The 20,242-nt window shown below is 36.7% G+C and overlaps 1 long non-coding RNA gene across 1 annotated transcript in view; it reads right to left on the bottom strand.

Moving 5' to 3' along the window:
* LOC124596501 overlaps positions 1 to 17,034 on the bottom strand; it is a 28,071-nt gene extending 11,037 nt beyond the window's left edge. The window contains exons 1-2 of the long non-coding RNA XR_006978313.1: positions 16,974 to 17,034; positions 12,502 to 12,657 (exon numbers count right to left, since the gene is read on the bottom strand). This is a non-coding gene — a long non-coding RNA (uncharacterized LOC124596501). The remainder of the gene's footprint in view (positions 1 to 12,501; positions 12,658 to 16,973) is intronic.
* Between the last annotated feature and the right edge of the window lie 3,208 nt (positions 17,035 to 20,242).

Raw genomic sequence — 20,242 nt, forward strand, 5'->3', positions numbered from 1 at the left:
GAAAGCTGCAGGAACAATAACAGAGATCCGAACTAATGCATGTCCTTTGATTGACTCGAAAAGAATGGCAAAAGGAAGGAACGTGGATTCTATGACTACATATTTGACAAAGAGAATGAAGTTCTGGTTGTGAAATGGAGTGACAACAAACCAGTATGTGTAGTGACAAATAACAGTACTATTATTCCTTGAGTTCTACTAAAATATATTCACGGGCAAAAAAAAGGAAATATCTGTTACACTGCCACATATCATTGAAGAATACAATGCCCACATGGGTGCCATATATCTACTGGACAAGCAGATATCACTTTATAGGACGAGGATAAGGTCAAAGAAATGGTGGTGGCCATTATTCACACAGATGATATCTATCTGCATAGTAAACACATGGCGTGCATACCAAATTGCTAACTCTAATGAGAAGCTCTTACTTTTGGATGTCCGACAGAGAATAGTGATGTTTTTTCTATCAAAGGGAAAAGGATCAGTACCAAAACAAAGAGGAGCACAAGGAAGCAAATTGATGGGAGGATGGGTGAGCACAGATGTACGACTAGATCCAGGAAATCATTTCTTTGTGCCAAGTAAAACACAGAAGAAATGTGCTTACTGCAAGAAAAAAACAACAAAAATTTGTGATAGGTGCAATGTTGGTGGACATGACAAGTGTTTTGCTTCATTTCATACTGAATATTGTAATGTAATTAACTGTCAGAGATAAAGTTTATCTCATGCGAAAAGTACGATGCCCACAGTAGAGAGTTAAGGTAACTTCATTATGTTGCCATACAATGTGTTTAATTTATTTATTTATGAATATTTTCTTTCATGATAAATAATGGATTTGTTTGAGATGATAAATGTGGTATATTTATAGGTATTTATTTATATGTGTCTTTGGAGTGTATTAAGGTCAGAAGACCAAAGAATCTGGAATGCAGGAATGTCTGCAACTTCCGGGCACATGTTGGCTTGCACGCCACTTCTTTGTCGGTATTGGAGGGAGATGGACGTGTTTAAGTGACCAGTACAGTATAATGCATTTTTAGGGTATCAATGTTCAAAGAGAATATATTGTAGTTACTAAACAAAGAGTACGAATAAATATTATTTTTAGCCGAAAGTAATTCGAACCCGGTAGTGTTTATTTCAAACAAGAAGAAAACCCAGGCCATGCTTGTTAGAGTAATGTTTTGCAGACAAAACCCCTAGACAAACGAGATCTGCAGTGTGTAATCTATCGGCAGCTACTATTAAATAAGCCTTGCTGAAATTGTGCTGGAACTACTCGTATTATTATCAATTACAAACACGTTGTGCGAAAGTGGTCCTACCACAATATACCGCGTAAGATTCCACATCATTCAGTTATCAAGAAACGAGATAGGTAACAACCAGTACAATATGGTGGCGTCGTCCGGGATTATTGAAAATGTTACCGAAATGAACTACCACCGAGATTGCGAAGAAAACGACAGAATTCGTACATCCTGGCTGAAAATGTTAAAGGAAGTCAAATGCTGATACCTTCAAGACAAAGGAAGTCGAATGCTGATACCTTCAAGACAACGGGATGCAGTTACTGGAGCAAGAATAACGGCGCAATAAGTCACGAAAGAAGAAAAAAGTGTAAAGTGTTGTGCAACCAAAAAAGCAATATTCATATAAGTGTAGTGTTTCAGTGTTGTGAATTCCATCACGCACCAATCAACAAAGAAGACCTTATAAGAAAATAAGTAAACTGTGAGTAAAATAGTTTAGTTTCCTTTAGAAAAGATAAATTTGTTGTGTTTTGTTTATTCCTGTGTAAAAAGATGACTATTGTAAAAGAGGAAGGTATTGACGACGGTGTCGCCAACGCTAGTACAGATGTGAATTTATCATACGAAAGTGAATGCAACAGTAATAGTCCGAATCCTGTAGACAAAGTTGAAACTCATACGGAAAGACAGAATGAAGTTAAAGACATGCTATCAAAAATAATGAATTATATGGAGGGAAAATTTAAGGCAATTGATGACACTAACAGACAAAACGGACAGTGGTTAGGAAATATTAAAGACAGACTCGATGCTAATGAGATTCGTTTGGATCAAATGGAGCAAAACAATGCTGCTCAGTTAGACCAGACTCTCAAGCTCATGAGTGATAAATTTGAAAAACAATTCAAAGAATATGAAAAGAAAAATGACAATCACTTTCAAAAAGTAGAAGCAAAAATTTCCAGTTTGAGTCGTAATATGGTTAAGATCACGGGTAAGGTCAATTATGTCGGGAGAAAAGTTAAAAATGTAGATGCAAAAGTAAAAAATCTGAAAACTGAAGCAAGTACAGGTAGAGAGAAAATCCATAATGCGTTTAAAGTTGTGCATTCAGATATCAAACATGTAGAAGAAACAGTATCTGAGCGTATTTCTCTTGTAGACGATAAAATTGTTAAAGTAGAAAGCAAATTTGAACAAAAGATAGGAATTATTACTGAAAAAATAGATGTAAATAATCAGATAAACAAAAATGAAGTCAAGAGTTTAGAAAGTAGTATTAATGACATCACTAAGAAACTTGAAAGTGTTAGTAGCAATATGGTCAGCAATAGTTTGCCGAACAATATTGGCACTTTGTGGTACAATATTCCAGTACAAAACTTTTCAGATGAGAGCAGTATGCATCCGGTAGATTTCCCGCAGCATTTCAAGGATATCTTTTTTCCAAATATGAATGATAATTTGAAAATTAAATTTGTGAAAAGATTTCTAGAAGGTGAAGCATTGTCATGGACTAATCATTATTGTACTGAGGGAATGTCTTTTGCAGAGTTCGAGGAGAGGTTCTTAAGTAAATTCTGGTCAGAGACAGAACAGGCAAGAATAAAAAGCGAATTCTTGAATGGACCTGTTTATAAACATGAATTTCGTAGCATGAAGCAATTTTGCAGAAATCAGTTAAGGAAACTCACTCGCCTAAGCAAACCTTTTGATGAACTCACTCAAATTGATGCACTCAAAAGGAGGCTACCATGTGAACTACAGTGGGAGTTAGCTTATGGTCCAGATGACACAATAGATCAGTTTTTGAAATATGTTGACAAACTAGACAGAATTATTGAGAAAACGGGTAAACCACCACACCATAGTCAAAACCATTTTCAAAGGACAGGGCATACAAATTGGGGAAACACACAACATGATAAAAAGGAAACACACAATTTTGGAAGTAGTGATTCTCATCAGAGAAATCACCAGTACAACTTCAAGGGATCACAAGGACACAATTTCCATTACAAAGGTCAGTATGGAAATAATCATAACCAATCTGGTAACAGACACTTTGGAAATAAACCAAAGGAGTGGAATAGTCATAATGGTATGGGGAGAACTGAACAGGAGTTAAAAAACTGAATGAGGCTCCATTGGCGGTCCGCAAGGTAGGAGCTACTTATACACAAATGGAAAGGGCCAACCCAAACTGTCTAACTAAACAGAAAGATACCTGTGACATAATGAGTAATTATTTCAAAGAGGAGTGTTATCCCATTAATGTAGTATCTGTTACAAATAATATATGACATACAAATAAACCAGAAACAAAAGGTAAGTTATTTAAAGACACTGATTGCTTAGAAAACTGTGAAGACTTAAACTTAGATTCATTCTATGAGTGGGCTGAGAGGAGCACCTTGCTGGAAAATAGTTGTTCAAATGATCAAAGTGTATTAGGAATTAGAGAACTTATGGAAGAGTCTGGTGGGCTAGGAATGAAAAGAGCACCTAGTAAGGATGATTTAAATGTGTATCTGCATACTGAAGGTAAGAGTGCAGAGGATAAAGATGATAATTTTTGTGATGTTGATTGGGAAGAAAAGGAAATTGAGGATAGTAGTGAAGATAGATGTTTTATTGGTGTAAGTGAGGAGTTGGAAGCTTTAGGGATTACTAATATAAAAGAGGATAGTAATGAAATTAGCGAGGTACACATGAACACAGTTGACAATTTCAATGATAAGGATGCCAGAATTTCAGCCAATGAGTTATTTGATCTTAATACATGGAAGAAAAATGAGAAGGAATTGACAGCAGGTAATCTTAACAGCATTAGGGGAGTAGATGATGAAATGTCAGATAGTGAGCAATTTTTGTTTAACTTATGGGTTAACAGTAGTGCCATTAAGGATGATGAAAATTTCAGAAAGGTAACACTTGATATATGTGAAACTTTGTATCCAGACTGGTGGCATAGAATTAAGTATCACATTGCACAAATGTTAAGACAGAAATATAAAGGAGAGACACACAATAGCACAAATGAATGTAGTTGGCTTAATGAAATATTCAGAAATAGTAATCAGGCCAAAGAAAATGCAATTAGGGTAATAACAGCATATAACTCTGGTAGTAATGATACAGGTAAGGATACTGGAAAGGGATATGGATTCAGTGAAATTGAAGATGACTTATTACATGAGAATATTAACAAAAAATTTGACTTTGATGTAAGCAGTCCGTTTATTGATGTGCAGATAGGATCATGGAAAGGAAAGTGTTTAGTAGACACAGGAAGTCAAGTATCTGGGATATCAGAATCATTAAGTAAAAAACTGAAAACTAATAAGGATTATGTCGAGTTACCTGTGGTAGGAATTAAAATAAGAGGTGCTACCGGGAAGCACAGTAAATCAATAAGGAGTCAGGCTTTTATTACTTTTGAAATTGAAGGAGTATCATGGTCACATGGGTGTCTCGTCATTCCTGATCTCACAGAGGATTTTATCCTAGGCATGTCTTGGATAACAAAAGTAAGTGCAGCATTTGATTGGGCAGGGCAGAAATTAATGATGACTCTACCAAGTGGTGAAGTCATCACTACGAAACTTCTTCAATCAAATGTGTTTTGTATGAATAAGACTGTGAACAGTATTGAATTTACAAAAGAAGGTGAGTACATTGAAAGCCATGTCACAGATTTCGATACAGATGAGATAGAGTTTGAAAAGTTAGTAAATGAAAAAGTAGTCGAGGCTAGAGAACTAACTGAGAACCAAAAACAAGATTTGAAATTATTTTTGTGGGAATATAGTGATGTATTTAGCAATATACCAGGTAAAGTAATTGGATACCAATGTACTTTACAGTTGAAGCCACATGAACCTTTCTTTACAAAACCATACAGTATTCCAATCTCGAAAAGGGTAGCAGTGGAGAAAGAATTGCAAAAGATGGAAGTGTGTGAAATCATTGAGAGGAGTATAAGCCCTTATAATAATCCCTTAGTCACTGTAAATAAACCTAATGGACAAGTCAGATTAGTACTGGATTCCAGACAGTTAAACAAATGTTTATACAGAGAAACTGACCACCCAGAGAACATCGATGAGTTGTTATATAAATTTAAAAATATCCAAATTATGTCAAGCCTTGACCTAACTTCAGGTTTTCATCAAGTACCTCTTGCAATTAGTTCTAGAAAGTACACTGCTTTCTTATACAATGGGAGATGTTACCAGTATTGTGTAGTGCCTTTCGGATTAAACTCATCAGTCGCCGAATTTATAAGGGCACTAGACTATGTACTTGGCCAAGAAGTTGTGTCAGAATTAACAATTTATGTAGACGATATATTAGTTTCAAATCAAAGTTGGGAGGATCATTTGAAGTTATTGAAGAAGGTGTGTGAGAAACTCAGAAGAGGTGGTATGACATTAAAACTGGAAAAATGTAAATTTGGTGTGTCAGAACTAAAATTTTTAGGTCATGTCATTACTAAGGAAGGGATAAGTGCAGATCCGGAGAAAATAAAATCTATCGTAAACTTTCCATCTCCTAGAAACCGGAAACAATTAAAGTCTTTCTACGGACTCTGTGGATTCTATCGAAAATATGTAAATGGACAATGCCTTAATGTAACATGTTTAAGCAACTTACTTAGAAAAAATACTCCATGGAATTGGTCTGAAGAGTGCCAGAAAGCATTTGATAAAATTAAGAATGAACTTTGTAAGAACAGTCTTTTACACAGACCAGATTTTAGTTTGCCATTTTGTCTTCACACTGACAGTAGTGATTATGGACTAGGAGCAGAACTATTTCAGGAGAAAATTGTGAATGAAAAAAATCTTCATTGTACAATTGCATTTGCCAGCAGAATGTTACTTAAACATGAGAGAACGTACACTGTCACAGAAAAAGAATTACTCGCAGTACACTGGGCGTTTACAAAATTTAAAACATACCTGTTAGGACACAAGATAAAAGTCTATTCAGACCACAAAGCTTTAAGTTACTTGCAGGAGTGTAGATTATATCACAGTAGATTAACCAGGTGGGCAATGTTCATGCAACAGTTTGATTACGAAATTGTGTATATTAAGGGATCAGAAAACGTAGTAGCTGATGCTTTATCCAGGTTACCAGTAGGAGGAGATCAGGAAATGTTTGATCAAGAGGAAGAAAAGGAATTTAAAATAAGATACATGAAGGGAATCCAGGATGAAAAGCTCATAAAGACACTTTGCAATAACATCAGGAGGGGACAGAATAACGATCCTAATTGGAAATTGGTTAAGGACTGTTTAGGCAAAAGAGGGTATGATAAACTTGACAAGTACTATAAGGTCTTTAAGGGAACACTCTTTAGAAGAACAGATGTGGACTCTGACAATTGGAAGCTACGTTGGCCAGAGTGTGAGGCAGACAAATTAATGAAGTACACCCATGAGAGTTATGGTCACTGTGGAATACAGAAATGTGTAAAAAAAGTTACAAGAAAATATCTACTTTTATAACATGGTAAAGAAGGTGAGGAACGAAATATCAACATGTGACAAATGTCAAAGAGTAAAAGTAAGCAACAGAACATGTCAGGGAGAAATGCAGAACATCATTCCAGATAAACCATTAGATTTAGTAGCTGTAGACTTTTATGGACCTTTACCTAAAAGCAAAGGTGGCCATTGTTTTATATTCGTCATGGTTGATGTATTTTCCAAACTAATTAAACTTTATTCTGTGCAAAAAGCTACAAGTAAAGAGATCATTGCAAAAATTGAGAGAGATTACTTCAAGAGTGTAGGGAAACCTAAAGCTATACTATCTGATAATGGTTCACAATTTGTTTCAAAAAACTGGAAAGCATTCATGGAAAAAAACTAACACAAAACATATCTTGATATCCGTGTACAACCCATCTTCAAACCCAGCAGAAAGGTACATGAGAGAAATAGGGAGACTTTGTAGGACATATTGTAGTCACAAACATCCTAGTTGGTCCGACCATGTAAACAACTTCGAGGATATCATGAACAGCTTGCAGCATAGCTCTACTGGGTTTTCACCATATGAAATTATGTTTCACCTCAGACCAGCAAATCTTATTTCTGAATTAATAGACTTTCCACAATGTAGCTTAATATCAATGAAAGAACATGAAGAGATTGTAAAGAAAACCATGAAGAAACTAGGTGAAGCTAGGAAAAACAGACGTAATAGGAAAATAAAGGCTACCACATTCAGAGTAGGTGACCATGTCTTAGTGAAATCCCACAAACGATCAAAGTTACTAACAGCAGAACTCAAGAAGTTCTTTGACATTTGCATTGGGCCATTTGAGATTATTGAGAACCCCATCCAAATGCGTACCGATTAGTATATCCCAAGTCGAGAAAGCTGTTTGGTCTTAGGAATGTTTCTTTGAAGCCGTATATTGAGAAAAGAGCAAACTGAGCCTAAAAACATGCCTTTATCTGGAAAGAATTTTACTGGAAGTAAAGAAAGAAAGAAAAAAAATGCAGTCACCATACTATGCCATGTAACACATCTCATGCAAAACGATGTTGTATCTAGACTGATTGTCACGTAATTATATTATAAGATTAGATTTCATGATTCCTATGTGTTTTTTAAAGTAATTTTACAGTATTTAATGAATTGCAAAATATGTAAACTTGATAAATAAGGGATTTTATTTTATTGATGATGCTAGGAGACAAGCCATGTCACCCACCCTCACAGTTTGAGAATAGCAAATCTCATAAATTTTGAAATTTGTTCATTCACTTAAATAGACCATAATGCTAAAAAAAAAAAAAAAATTGAATAGTTGATAGAATATATTTTCTTGTATATGCAAGTGTGCCTTTGTTTTACATCATGCTCACCATAACTGGTTTTATTCAGCTCTGTTTATAACCCCATAAAGATACTTTGTTGGCTTATTTTGCCTCTTAATTTTGATATAACATAATTCACAAGGCTCATGAGAGAATAGTGTTGTTGAATTGAAATACTTTTGCAAACTCACTGATGATATAGGAGTTAGTACTATGTTTGTTCTAATATGAGAAAATGTTTTAACTTTAGTATTATTTTATAGTAAATTTCTGGGCAACAAATCGACATATGTATTTATGTTGTGAGACAAAGGAGGAAGTCAATGGTTGATGAAAGAATAAACAGTTTACTACAGTTGTGATAAAAAGTTGTATACAAGCTAAGACAATGATGCAATTTCTGTATCGGACTGACAAGTGGACCAAGGTACACTTGCAAGTCCTGGTGGGCTATTGTAATGTAATTAACTGTCAGAGATAAAGTTTATCTCATGCGAAAAGTACGATGCCCACAGTAGAGAGTTAAGGTAACTTCATTATGTTGCCATACAATGTGTTTAATTTATTTATTTATGAATATTTTCTTTTATGATAAATAATGGATTTGTTTGAGATGATAAATGTGGTATATTTATATGTATTTATTTATATGTGTCTTTGGAGTGTATTAAGGTCAGAAGACCAAAGAATCTGGAATGCAGGAATGTCTGCAACTTCCGGGCACATGTTGGCTTGCACGCCAATTCTTTGTCGGTATTGGAGGGAGATGGACGTGTTTAAGTGACCAGTACAGTATAATGCATTTTTAGGGTATCAATGTTCGAAGTGAAAATATTGTAGTTACTAAACAAAGAGTACGAATAAATATTATTTTTAGCCGAAAGTAATTCGAACCCGGTAGTGTTTATTTCAAACAAGAAGAAAACCCAGGCCAGGCTTGTTAGAGTAATGTTTTGCAGACAAAACCCCTAGACAAACGAGATCTGCAGTGTGTAATCTTTCGGCAGCTACTAATAAATAAGCCTTGCTGAAATTGTGCTGGAACTACTCATATTATTATCAATTACAAACACATGGTGCGAATGTGGTCCTACCACAATATACCGCGTAAGATTCCACATCATTCAGTTATCAAGAAACGAGATAGGTAACAACCAGTACAATATACATTCCATAACATTACAATATTCTTTATTTAATGTTTGTGTTGCTTCTTACAATATTATGCATGGAGAATAAGATTGTGAATTTGGATAGCGCATTTGGCCAATGTCCCAAAAATGAGGACTTCTGTAGTTTTTGTTCTAATAAACTGAAACTTTTCAAAACAACTTTTTATTCAATTTATCACTCAATGTAACATATTTATGTATAAAAGTTTGCAAAAAAAAAAAGATCCAATAGAGTTTTGGCCAGTAAAGGGTTAAGGGAAAACCAGATGTAACACAAAATGTCTGGCAGAAAATCTGCTACAGGAACTACATCACAAACCCCGACTGCTCACAGATTATGCAAAGGACAATGGTAACTTCCGAAAATTCTCAAAAATACACATTTATTTGCATTGATATACAATGAAATTCAGGGGTGATGTATACTTTGGCTGAGCTGTGAACCACAAAGCATTGATTTGCTACGTAAATTACGTATACAAAACACTGGTAGCACTAACTTACAAAGTATAGTTTTGCAGGCATCTCAAAATTCTGAAACTTAACTATTTCTCACATAATTGGACAACAAAATAAGAGACAGAATATTTTGAATGAGGATGATAGGCATACTGTTCTAAAAATTTTTGAAAGAACACAGTTTAGTTTAAGCCTACAATTGACGGTAATAGTACTGGTTTATCACGGGATTCCCAAATGTTTGAAATTTCACAACATATCAGAATTCAAACAAGTATCGATACAATCAATGAAAAATTACGCAGAAGTGACATGAACAGCAAAATATACAAATATAGAACTTCAAACAGACACATTATCTAGTACAAACAGTCCCCACATAAGGGAAAATTCCTAAGTCAGCTTTATTTAAATGGGCAAATAAAATAAATAACAAAACTGGAAATTGTCCCTCCTCTTGCAATGAATTGCTACTGGACAACTGCTTTTGTACATTAAATGGAGAGTACAGTACACATCTAATTAACACCAATGGATATCTGTTCACAGAATAACAATCTTTGGATACTGTACTGCATAGTGTGGGAATTCTGAGACATTCTGGGTTGCTGCAGAGTGATTCATTTTTTAAAATAGACAATGTGTAGTGGTGTACACTGTTAACACACTAGGCATATTACACGGGCCACTTGTTCACTCCTTTTGTACACACATCAGTTAGACTGAGGTAGCAATGGAGTTTAAAAGCAAACATTCATACATGGCACTGAATTTAAGATAGAAGTGAATTTAAAGCAGTATTTGGAATCTCTTCATGCAATAAACCAACAGTCTGCTGCTGATTTAATGATTTCTGAGACACACTCTTGAAGACTGAAGTCAATAATGACAGCCACTACTGAAAGAAACTAGCTTCACCTCTGGATAATGATGACTGAAGAGGACAGCTCCCCACTGTCTCTACCAACAAAATGAATGCAGTCTTTGAATCAGATCAGAACTAGTTTGTTGAGTTCCTGCATGGCAATCTTCAGATCAGAAAAATAGTTGTGAAGATCAGAAAAATAGTTGTTAGATACAACACCTTTTAACACTTGAGTAAAAAAACTTGCTGCTAAATCCTGATATTAAACAGTTGAAAAATTTGATTCTCAGTGGTCAAAAGCAGCATACAATAACTAATGACAGAAAACAACTGTACCAATCTTAGAAACAAACATGTGATAGACCTTCTCAGAACACACCCATATGGCAAAAGTGAAAAAGAGGACACAAAAATTATTAATGTCATTGGATGAAAATGATATTTTTCAGCTTAAGATAATAGAGTTACTAAAAATATTTTTAATTAAGCAACTAGTTTCAGCTCGAAAAGCCATTTTTCGGTTTACACACATAGCGAGGTCCCACAGAAATAAAAAGGCAGCAAACTCACACTATGTGCTACTGTTCATCATGGCTTACAAATTACAGTAGAAATGCTACTGTTTGTTGTACTTTAAAAACATTTAAAATGACTTTTTGGGCCAGAACTAACTGTACAGGGTGATTCAAAAAGAATACCACAACTTTAAAAATGTGTATTTAATGAAAGAAACATAATATAACCTTCTGTTATACATCATTACAAAGAGTATTTAAAAAGGTTTTTTTCACTCAAAAACAAGTTCAGAGATGTTCAATATGGCCCCCTCCAGACACTCGAGCAATATCAACCCGATACTCCAACTCGTTCCACACTCTCTGTAGCATATCAGGCGTAACAGTTTGGATAGCTGCTGTTATTTCTCATTTCAAATCATCAATGGTGGCTGGGAGAGGTGGCCGAAACACCATATCCTTAACATACCCCCATAAGAAAAAATCGCAGGGGGTAAGATCAGGGCTTCTTGGAGGCCAGTGACGAAGTGCTCTGTCACGGGCTGCCTGGCGGCCGATCCATCGCCTGGGGTAGTTGACGTTCAGGTAGTTACAGACAGATAAGTGCCAATGTGGTGGCGCTCCATCCTGCTGAAATACGAATTATTGTGCTTCTTGTTCGAGCTGAGGGAACAGCCAATTCTCTAAGATCTCCAGATACTGTAGTCCAGTTACAGTAGCACCTTCGAAGAAAAAGGGACCAAAATCTTTATTGGCTGAAATGGCACAGAAAACGTTCACCTTAGGCGAGTCATGTTCATACTGAGTTGTTTCCCGCGGATTCTCAGTGCCCCATACACAGACATTGTGACGGTTGACTTTCCCGTTAGTGTGGAAAGTTGCTTCAACACTAAACACAATCTTTGAAATGAAAGATTCATCTGTTTCCATTTGAGCAAGGATAAAATCACAGAAATCGATTCTTTTAATCTTAAGCTGTTGATATTTTTTTTTATGATGCAACCAGTTTTGGTCAAAGACCATTTTTGAGGACCTGTTGTACCCACAGCATGGAAACAGGAAAAATTCAGGCAAAATGGATACTTCAAAATTGTAGTAACAATACATACAATGCTTGTGGATATTTAATTTATATTTCTGACATTGTATTCTTTTGATATATATAGTTTTTGCTGGTAATCAAATTCTGTAAGTGTTGCTTGTATTGTTACTATAATTTTCAAACATTCTTTACATCCCAAATTTTCCCGTATCCACGATGTATATACAACAGGTGCCTGAAAATGGTCTTCAACTGAAACCAGTCACACAGTAAAAAATTAAGTTGAATAACAGCTCAAGATGACACATACTGTCATTTCTACAACTCACTGCTTTTGGTATCACCTGTGAGTAGCTGTACGCTTTGATGACGTTGGCACTGGGGTCGTGCGGTATTCTACCACCACCAGTGCACTCGATATCAACGCCGAGGCCTTTCACCCTGTCCATCGTCTCATCGTAGACGTTCGAATGGAAGCCAACTCACTTGTATCCTCGCACCTAGTAGCAGGAACCATAGTCAAACTTTCAACAAAATGTATCAAGAGTACTAAGCAAGAAGAAAACACAAAAGTAGCAACGTGAGTGGAAATTGTGGCATCAAAAATAATCTGAAAACATAACTTAAAGGAGCTGTTGTTATATCCACTATCTATAGGAAACACAAACAGGGGCTCCTGTTTGTTTTTTTTTTTTTTTTTTTTTTTTTTTTTTTTTATTTATTTTTATTCCATACCTACTGCAAATGCAAACGAAAGCTTTTGTATATTCGGACATGTGTTCTCTCGGAAAACACTGAACATAACGTAAATCATCTAGCTGACAAGGTAGTTGGCAACATCAGCACATGGCTTTTGGAGAACGGATTAATACTTCACTGCCAACAACTGAACTCTTGTAAAATAGAAATAGTCTTGTCCTGAGCTGGTCGAACAGACATTTTAAATTCTTAAGACTGAAGATAGATGAAAAGCTCTCTCAGAAGTATCATGTTCAACACCTTAAGCAGAAAATGAACACTTCTGTCTTCACTATACACTATGTCTTGGACACAAACACAAAAGCTTGTTTACTTTTGCTCTGTTATCTCATATGGTGTTATAGTTTGGGGCAATTCTGTGCACTTGGCAAGAATATTCTCATCCCTGAAAAATGCAGTCAGCAAGGTCTGCAGTGCCAGCTTGTGAACATTCAGGGTTGCCGCAAGTTTCCCCAAGTGACGTTCCCTGATTTCCAGCAAGTTTTAGCATTTTTCCCTGACAAATTTCGAGGTCTCAAGGGCAAGTAAAGACATAAGTTCACAAAAAAAATGTAAGGACTTCTGTATTTCTTCCCCTCATGAGCAAAAATCTTAAGTACTAATGTCAGCATCTTTTGTAATGAACAGTTTTTAGATGGAGAAAGAAAGACAATGGTATATAATATTCCATGAAGAGCACTGATGTTATTTTATTTCAATAAAACTAAACATATTTGGTGACACAAATACGCATTTCCTTGGAGTCGCAAGACAGATTTAAAATACCTACACTGATTTCAGAAATAACCTCAGAAAAAAGTATGCCTATTGAAAGTAGTATATAAAGCAGGCCAAAATATACAGGTACATAGCATACAAACCGCCTGTGACTGCCACAAGTTGTTCTTCCTATCGCTCATACTTTCTAATATACAGGGTGTACATTACATCTGGGAACACTTTCAATTATTTATTGCACAAGAACCAAACATAGCACAGATATCACACATATGTCTTTTTGAAGGAAACCCTGAAAGTTCTTTTTCATGTATACCACCGCAGCATACTTTGGTGATTTGCCGATAACACCAGTCATAAACATTGCAAGTTCAGGTGCGGAGCGAGCTTTCTGCGTGTTGGAGTTCGACAAACAAAGTGTTTGCTACAGCTGTTCAATGGATGTTTAGAACAAAGTACGGTAAGAAACCACCAATAAGGAAGGCACAACAAATTTATTATGACGGGTTGCTTGTGCCCAGCACAGAGAAGCAGACATCCCAGTGTGAGTGAAGTGAATTTGGATTGCATATGAGAGACATTCATAAGGAGTCCAAAGAAATTGGTGCGTCGTGCATCCCATGAACTCGAAATGGCTCCACTGACTGTGGCAAGTCATGCGACAGAAGTTGTCTATGAAACCATTCAGATTGGAGCTAGGGTAGAAGGTCAATAACAACGACAAAGACAAGTGTTTTGAGTTTTGTTCACAGTTGCAACAATTGAATAAGGACGGGGATGGAATTTTTGATCGCTTAAGTTTTAGCAATGAAGCCACTTTTCACACTAATGGGAAAGTGCACAGGCATAATTGTCGAATCTGGGGTGCAAAGCATCCACACGAATGCATTGAATTTGGGTGTGATTCGCTAAATGTAAATGTTTTTTGTGCTTTGTTGTGTCGAAAACTGTACGGGCCATTCTTCTTCGCCAAGAGAACTGTCACTGGATATTCCTACTCGGATTTGTTGCAGCAATGGCTGATGCTTCAGATGCAATTGGGCTCTCCGTTCATCTTTCAGCAGGATGGGGCTCCCCCCCATTTTCATCGTGAAGTTTGCGGGTACCTGAATACGGAGCTGCCGCATCGATGAACTGGCCGTGCTACAGAAGGGAACAGCTGTTTCATGAAATGGCCTCCCTGATCACCAGACCTCACTCTGTGTGACTTTTTTTCTGTGGGGACACATTTAAGATCCGGTGTATGTATGGTCTCTACCACGTGATGTAGCGGAGCTCCGGGAGAGAATACGAGAAACAAATATCACAATCGACGATGCCATGCTGGGACAGGTATGGCACGAATTCGATTATTGTATTGATGTCTGCCGGGTCACTCATGATTCGCGTACTGAATGTTTGTAAAAAAAAAAAAAAAAAAAGATATGTACATCCTGTATAAATTATTTTCTAAGCCCCAAAATGTACTAGAATAAATAAAATGTTTATAAAAAAATGTACCGCACACTGTACTTGCAGTGAGAAAGTCACAATTCCTGAACTCCATCGCCCGTGGCCTCTGGCCTGCCGAGGAGCACCACAGTCCTGAGTCCTCATATAAATCACGAAAACCCACTGCATTATACCACACACAAACAGAGCCGGCCTGGGAGCAGATCGGCGAGACTAGATCCGATGGGCAGGGCTTGCACATTATTGGGAAACGATGGGCTTCAAATCGGCAGACCCAATCCGTTAGAGAGACCCACAGAAATGGCCTGTGGTTTTGGCCCATCATGGAAGTCCATTCATGTGGCCAGCTTTACACAAGTCACTGACATTATGTTGACAAAATGAGATGGTGGTGATAAATCCATCAATTTGTGCAAATACTCTGAGAATTAATGCTAATGAAGATAGGTAGCAACTCAACGTAAAGATGATAGCTGAACCATGGACAGACACGTAGAAAAGACAATCACACTCTCACAACTAAATTTTTGGCCATAACCTTTCTTGGAAAATAACACACACACACACACACACACACACACACACACACACACATATTCACACAATCACTCAGACACAACTCGTGCACATATGACCGTTGTCTCCAGCCACTGGGTCAACAATCTCCAAGAATCATATCAAAACAAACCACCCCTCACGCCACCCATCGGCAGCTACTAGGCTAGTGGCAAGAAGTGGTGGCAGCACTGACTGCAAGCTGAGGGGAGTGGTAGGAAGTGGAGAAGCAGTAAGAATGAGGGAGTAGGGAAGCGGTGCATGTATTAAGCTGCACCCAGCCAGCGACGATGCAGGAAATCCCAGTAAACAAACTGTTTTATCTACTGAGACAAAAAACAAGATTTCTCCAGGGTTTGTTTTCCAAATTTCCCAGCAGGGCAGAAAAAAAGAGTGATACACCTAAGTATTCAAATCCACACACAAAGGTTACCTTGTGGTATGCTAGAATTCCACACAGGAGACCCTCACAATACATGAGAACTTCTCTATGCAACATGTAATTTATCCTAATTTCTCTTAATTTCATATTTTATTAATTCTGTAATTTTTTGTTTATAAATTATATATTCAGCTTTCTGTAAACTAGGTACCACCTCATCCCATGAGCTTTGGATCAAAGTCTCAAGATACGCGATAAAAAAATAAATGTCAATCCCAAAACCTCACACGCCAATATAATGATCTGCATGCAATCATTCTGTTGATAATGGCACATTAAATTTGGAAAAAAAAATGCATTCAGCCCCCTCACATCATTACATCATCAGTGCAAACCAGACGATATTTCTCGTGTAAATCTACACAGCTATCTGGCAGTTCACACTTAAGGATACACGGCATTTTTCCAGCTCAATATTATGTAAAAATCAACACCTATTTCTTTCAGGCACTGTTTATAATGTATATGTTTTAAGATTTTTTGTTGATATCAGGTAATAGATCACACTTTCTAAACAAATTAGAAGTATTTTGAATATTTTTGAACCTGCTTAGAGTTATTTAAAAAAAGTAACAAGGAAATTCTTCCTCAAACTGAGGTACCATTTGATCCAATGTTATACATTTGAAGGAGACCAAATTTTTACCAGACATGCATGACATGGCTGAGGTACTAGACCTATTTAATTCCACCTATTACGTATATTACAAGGATAAAAAAGTATCACATCTTACATTTAATATTTATAATTTTTTCCTAATAAAAATGTTATTTTTTCTATGATTTAGCTGATTCTGCAATAAAGCTTAGGTCTACTACATAAGTATGGACTACCGAAAGTTACAGAAAAAATGAGAGCAATGCTTTATAAACTTTAGGAAATATTTGTACCTGAATTCTGAAGAAAACAACTAGCGGGAAATTGCGAATGAACATATGAGTCCAATTAAACTGTGCCTCAGAACATTCCTGAAGCATAGTCTACATCCTGCAGCCTTTCTTCATCTTCAAGCTTCCTCTTGGCATTCCTTTTAGCACTTCTTGCTTCTTTGGTAACTTGAAGAGCGAATCTCTCAGCTTCATGCACCCGTTGTCTGTCACACAGAAGAAATTGATCTTTCATATTAGAGCCACATTTTATGCCTAAATTTCTCAGGACTTCCTACCTTCCTATCACTCCATCATTGAAACATAGCACACCATCTAGTACACCAACTATTAATGTATTTATTCCTACAAAAACATTCTTGAGTAATCTTTCCCGTATGGAATGGTTGAAACTTTCATTTGTATTCTGAGTGCCCCCATGAAGACATTTACCGTATTTACTCGAATCTGAGCCGCACTTCTTTTCCAGTTTTTGTAATCCAAAAAACCGGCTGCGGCTTAGAATTGAGTGCAAAGTAAGCGGAAGTTCTGGAAAATGTTGGTAGGTGCCGCCACAACTAACTTCTGCTGTCGAATATATGTAGCGCTACACAGGCATGCTTTGCAGGCACAAAGATAAATACTGGCGCCAAACCCTCTGCATGAGTGTATTAAAAAAAAAAAAAGAAAAAGAAAAAGGGGTGGCAGACAAGTTTTTCCTCCGCCTTGAGTTTCGACCACTGCATTTTCATACATTATCCAACGAAGTAAATACAAATTCCGTATTGTGCACCTTTGAATGTAGCAGCATTTCAATGCACTACGAAAATCCGACTGGCAAGACTGTTTGGGATGTTTGTCAATATGGCCAACTCTACGTTCTGAATTTTTTCCTAACTGTGAGAAGAGATGGTTCCTTATAGGAACTTTTATGAATTGTGAATAGCATGCAGTATTCTCTTCACATAAGAATATTAGAATATAAACATTTTGCCATGTATTCTTTCGTGTTTGCTGCTAACTCATTTAAATCCTGTCTGCCTAATAAACTACGAAACTAGAGTGAGACAACAGCAAACACGGAAAAATATAGATATCATCCCATATTTATATTTGTATTATTCTTATGCCTAATAGTGATACAGTCAGAAATGAAGCACGGCAATTGACTAGATTTTTAAATCGAAGATGACTAATTTCAGTGCAGAATGTAATGTACTAACGAGGTGCCTGCAAAGATTTTCAAACGGAGAAAAATTTTCGCTAAACTCCCGTTCAGAATATCTTCTATCGTACGCTGTCTATTATTTGGTTCTTGTTGATCATTCTCCAAGAAAGCAGGAGTGTAGGTAACAGTAAATAGCAGTCTCTTGCCATTGTTTCGCTAACGAAGTACGCGAAAGAGGAAGGGTACCCGTATAATATGGACGGAGCGCCTGACGCATAGTAATGGCTACCTGGTAAAGCTTAACTACTGAGCTTACGACTCGAACCAAACTACTGTAGCTGTATCGTCATTCATTTGACCTAAATTGTGTCTCATATTACAATGGACCAACTTTGTTTCGATTTGGAGGTGCGGCCTAAAACTTTTCTCTCCCCTTGAATTTCAAGTCTCAAATTTCAGGTGCGGCTTAGATTCGGGAAAATTTTTTTTCCTGGATTTCGAGTCTCATTTTTCAGGTGCGTCTTAGATTCTAGTAAATGTGGTACTAAGCAAAACAGGGTCCACTCAGGTCTCTAAAAATTGGTTTTATTTCATTCATAACAGGCTCAAGAAGAAAATGCTTATGATATTTTGATAGTATATTTGACCACTTTCTTTTGCTTTTTGGTAAGCACACCTAAGAATCTACTCCTTTAGGGCAAAGTCCATGAACAGTGTGGTCATCTGTGGACAACTTATGAAAGTAGGTGGCCCATACAGCTTTCCTCATTGCTGTATCATCATTCAGAGGTGCAGTTTGTCTAATGGCCAGTCCTTAATACCTCTGAAGGAGGTCTATTTCAGTTTTTGTCAATCTGTCTCAGCCAGACAGAGATTTTCCATCAGATAGCAATTTTCCTTTCATTTCTCTTCTTAGCTTCCTCAATCTAGCACCCATCCTCTTTTGCACATGTCCACAACACTCCAGTTTTGTTACGAAGCTATCACCATAAACATTGAACTCATTAATTTGATTGAAAGCTTTAGATTCCCCATCACCTAGGTACTTTGTATATCTAAGGTTATGAACGGGCACTGACCTCTGAAATAATTTTAGAGCTCCATCACTCTCCATACCTCTACTGTAACCATCATAATTATTATAACACTGATGTTCAATATGTCCTTCAGTGTTACTATGGCAGGTGTGGCAATAATTAGATAAGCACTCAACATCAAAAACTTTTCCATTCTCCACAGAAGTAGCACTTAAAACACCATTCAAGGAACGATGTCCTCGATGTTGCCATGTCCCATCAAGTGCAACAGCAATGTCCCTTGTTTCACTAATATTAACAGTTTTTTCTACTGCACATTTCATAGATGCTTTAGACACAACCGTCAAGGCACCTAAAAGTATTCTTATGTACTTGCTGAACCTACTGGGAGGAGGAAGATCAATCAAATGACAGAACGTTTGTGCAGCCTTTTTTTCCTTTTCCTATTGCACGCATTGCGTACACTAACTTCAAATTCACATCATATGAATTATGCACAATGTTCGAAGTCATTTTCGAGGTAGATTTATTACAGGATCTACACAGACCAACTAATTTTGGCGCTAAACCCTTCCTGCTACTTTGTTGTTCAGTTAGTTCCAGACAGCCTACACCATCACATTGTTTACATTTTTCCACTTCCTTTATCAAAGAAGATAAGATACCCACACCAACAACAACAAATCCACTACAAACAGCGTCATTTTTAACACAAAAATTTGAATCACCAGGAGGCGTGCCACATGTGAATTTCTTCACTGAAGAACTGACACGTAGGTTACTTTCAACAGTGTGGCTTGTTTTGTTTGTCAGCTGGTTACCACAGAATTTCCTTTTATTGAATTTCTTGATGTGTGGCACACTAAAAAATATGTATTTCCACAAATATATGTAGCACTTGGGAAACAAACGTTTATTAACATGTGAACAAACTGCTTCAGAACACAAAAGTAAATACTTGCAAAGATAATCATTTACAGACGCTAGAAACCTGCACTGTTACCAACATATACAATGTATCATACATATAATCGCTGGAAACAGAAAGAAAGTGCACAGTTCTTTTCAAAATAATACTGGTTTCTGTA

This window comes from Schistocerca americana, chromosome 2, assembly GCF_021461395.2.
Source record: "Schistocerca americana isolate TAMUIC-IGC-003095 chromosome 2, iqSchAmer2.1, whole genome shotgun sequence".
In the NCBI taxonomy this organism is placed as follows: domain Eukaryota; kingdom Metazoa; phylum Arthropoda; class Insecta; order Orthoptera; family Acrididae; genus Schistocerca; species Schistocerca americana.